This window comes from Triticum urartu, chromosome 2 (genome assembly GCF_003073215.2).
Source record: "Triticum urartu cultivar G1812 chromosome 2, Tu2.1, whole genome shotgun sequence".
Lineage (NCBI taxonomy): Eukaryota > Viridiplantae > Streptophyta > Magnoliopsida > Poales > Poaceae > Triticum > Triticum urartu.
Window position 1 is genome coordinate 539,814,595 of NC_053023.1, and position 4,290 is coordinate 539,818,884.

Here is a 4,290-nt window from a genome sequence, read left to right on the forward strand (position 1 = left end):
TGGACAGAGGACTAGGGTGATTAAGAAGCCTAGAGGGTCAATTAAGGATCCCAATGAGTGGTAGTAGCTGTTCATGGATCACAGACACAGAACTCAGTTCCTAAGAACGGTTTCAATGAGACAACCCACCATGTACTCCTACATGGCCTCTCACCGCTACCTTTACCAAATTGTGTTCACACACTTAGCTCACACACAGTAGGACATGTTCATCACCATTCCAATTCATTCCCGGTGAATCAGACCCGACACAACTCTGTGCAATAGAAGGCATGACAAATAAGCATGAATGAGTAGGCACATCAGGGCTCAAACAACTCCTACGCATGCTAGTGGGTTTCATCTATTTAATGTGGCAATGACAGGTCATGCAGAGGAAAGGGGTTCAACTACCGCAGCATGTAACAGTTGAATCGTTGTTGTCCTAATGCAGTAAAAGAGAGCAGGAGCGAGAGAGTGGGATTGTATCGGAATGAACAAGGGGGTTTTGCTTGCCTGGCACTTCTGAAGATAGTATAGTTCTTATCGGTGTCATCGAACTCATCGTCGCAACCACGTCTATCGAGAGGGGACAAATACCGGCAAACAAAGAGGAACACAATCAATGCAATGCAACAATTATGATGCATGATAATGTCATGGCAATATGCTGTTGATTGAGCTAATGCAACTAGCAATCATATTAAATGAAGTTGGTTTGAACCAAGGGTTCAAATTCAAACTCCATATGTGCTTATTTAAATGTCAATTATGCAAATTGCCCTGTACAGCAACCCTATGTTGTTCAAACATGCATGAAAATGCCATAAACAGATTCCTTGAATTTTTCTGATAATTTTTCATATATAATTTATTTCATTCTGAGTTATAGATAATTTTCTATGAATTTTAGAAGTTTTGGCTATTTTCTGGAATTTTCTGATTTATTTAAAATCCAAAAAATCATTTACTGCGTCAGCATTGCGACATGCTGACCTCAGCAAGTCAACTGCGGCTGACCAGGTCAAACCTGACCAGTGGGGTCCACTGGTCAGTCACACAGTGCTGGCTCAAGTCAACGACAGGTGGGACCGGTCAAAGGCCACGTCAGCAAAGTCAACCTGACATGTGGGCCCGGTGGGTTAGTCTAGGTTAAACAGGGAATAAATTCCGGGGTTAATCAGTGTGTGGGGCCCATCCGTCAGTGGCACAGTGATCAGCTAATGGCGTCATTAGTGTTAACTAAGTGTGCCACGTTGGCTCGCTGGAGTTTCGCCGGTGACGACCAAAAACGCGGCGGAGACGCACCGGGGTGGCTCGGGTTATGCCTACAGTGCACCATTCGGTGCACCCTTTGGCCCTACGGAGAGCTGGCGCGATGGCCCGTCGGATGGTGGTGGTCTCCGGGCCTGGGGTGGCTGGAGTCGATGGCGGCGAGCTCGGTTGCGGCCGCCGGAGTTCGGGCACCGATGAAAACGACGACACCGTGCACGGGAGGATCAAAGGTAGCACCTACGCGTTCTGCAGGCTCTCACAAAGCCAACGGGCATATGAACGGGGCCGATTGGCCATCGGAGCCTCGTCGGCGACGAGCTCGTGCGGCGGCGTGCTTCGGGCGTCATGGAAAACGGCGCTACAACGAGCACTAGGCCGCGGGGTTAGGGGAAACGACGGTGCAGCTCACAGTGAACACGATGATGGGTTCGGCTTGCTCGGGGATGTCCTGTGGCCGGCGAATCAACGATGGCGGTGGTCGGCTCCCGACGATGAGGACGACGGGGATGGCGAGGCTGAGGGGCTCCCGGGGCTTGTTTTGTTCTTCTCGTCGACATGCAAAGCCGCGACGGAGCCTAGGGATATGGTGGCGAGGTCAGGCGAGCTCGGTGGGCGCGTTGGCAGCGAGCGGCGGCGATGGTGGTGTTCAGTCGCGTGAGGGAGAGAGAGCAGAGGAGGATAGGGTCGGAGGGAGAAGTGGATGTGGCGCCAGGGAGGTGCGTGGCATCTCCAGGGGGGTCGGGGAAGTGGCAAGCAGGAGGTGGCCGGGGCGCGTGTGCGCGCACGGCGGCCACACGCCCATCCTCTTGGCAAAGGAGGAAGACGACAGGGGAGGGGCCAGGTGGGCTGGGCCGGCCACTTCGGCCGCCAGGTAAGGTCCAGGTGGGCTTCTCTCTCTCTGCTTTCCTTTTTTATTTGTTTCTGTTTTCTATTTCTGTCTTTGTTTTCTGATTTAGCAAAAATACTAAACCACTTCAAAACTTCATGAAAATAGTTGTGTGAACTAAGTGGTCTTTAACCCAAACCACACAACAATTTCCAGAATTGTTGAACATATATTTATTATATAATAAATATAAGTCCAATTCAAATATTTATTGGATTAATTCAAGGGCCCAAAATAAATATTCCTGAGATTCTAAAAATATTGGTTTGAATTTTATCTCTTGCCAATATTTCCAGATATTAACAGGAACATTTTCTTGGGCTTGTTTGAAGAGATTTTTTTAATGTTGATTATTTCTGAGGGTTGAGAATTCCCTCAATTCAATTTACTGGAATTTAAGATGATGCATGGATGCATATGCAATGACAAGCAAAGGCCAGAGCTAGGGCTGTGACAACTCACCCCCACTAAACAAGAATCTCGTCCCGAGATTCAGGACGTGAGGTAAGAAGACAGAGGGGACACAAAGCTAATAACACGATCTTCATGATCCAACTGCCCTTCTTAAAGATGTCGACTCCTTGCGTCATATTGATCTTGGCATCTTTGCTTGTGAGATCTTCACCCAACACGAGGATAAAAGAGCAAGATAACTCCATAGGAATCGATCTTCTTAAAGACCGAGCAACTCATGATCAACTCGCGGAATGAGACGTTGAACATCTCTTGAGCTGAGACACAAAACACACCTTTAAAAGGATGGAAGAAACAATTGATGAGGGTTTCACAGTAGCGAGGAGAAACTGCCATGATCCCATTACGGGACACCTCGGGGGAGGTGACTCGTAGAATTATTCCCTTAAGTGGCAAAAAGAATTACTTTTGATTCAAAGATCATTGCAACTCTCTATACCACCCTAAGGCAATCACAAACGATCGTTTGAACGAATTCGAAAGAATGGCATACTCACACCAGAATGGATGATGTGGACTACCTTGTTGAAGACAAAGCAATGGATGATTTTTTCTTATCACCAGAAATGGATGGGACACATGACAAGTCCACTTTTGAAGATGATATTGGACAGCAACTACCAAGAAGGGCAACCCATGGGGGATTGGCACAATGGCGGTGCAAGCTAGGAACAAAATGCTAATGCTGGGAAAGATTCTAGTAACTGAGGAGAACTCAACAGTCGAGGGTGATTCCACTGTTTGATTGGTCATGGTAAAATCGAAGAGACTAAGAGCACAAGGAACCCTAAGGAGCAACTTCTAGAATAAGTCGCACGAAATCCTCATGGAGAAGATGGTCAAATAGATCAATCAAGATACTACAATGATAGATCTTCTGGCTAGGTGTGTCGGCCAGAGCATCAACCTTGCCGGAACCTACATTATAGATCTTGGAATAGTTCCAACCATCATACCTGCCTAAGATTCAGATCTGGTTGGTAATAGGGTATTCCAGACAGCATGTCCGGAGAAGGAAAGTTTGCAACACAAACCAACAAGATGGCGTTGCGAGATTCTCGGGAGATGAACTTGGTAGCAAGCTCCAAAACATGAGCGGGTTCTGCTACAAACATGTGAACACGTTGTCCCAGACAAACATGACCACATAGTAGTCTTACAACAAAACACTACCGAGTCCTGGTTGGGAACCATCAACGAGGATAACGAAGTCCTTTCATAAGTCCGGATCCTAAGAAAGAACTTCTTCTCCTTGAACAAATCAATCAGTGGCTTGGTGTGCTAGGAACACATACAGAATGGAGGCGGCCAACCTATCAAACCATAGAGTACTTCGCACATATGCGTGACTAACTTGGGATGATTCTAGAGGAAACAAAACAAACCTTTCTCAAATTCATGGCGGCAACTTACACCAAATGCACATGAATTCGAGGAAGTCACTTCTTCCATCCAAGCATATGCTTCATGAACGGAACATGAAGGCATTGTTTACAAAGTTTCCAACACTAGCTTAATGTTTAACACGAATCATGGGGGAGACAAAATGCTGTTGATGGGCTCAACAGCAACTCATCGGAATTTCCATATCACTGGACTTCCACCATCATGTGAACACGGTGATAGCATTGGTCAGACCAAAAGATGTACTGGTGTATGCTCGAGGGATCATCCAC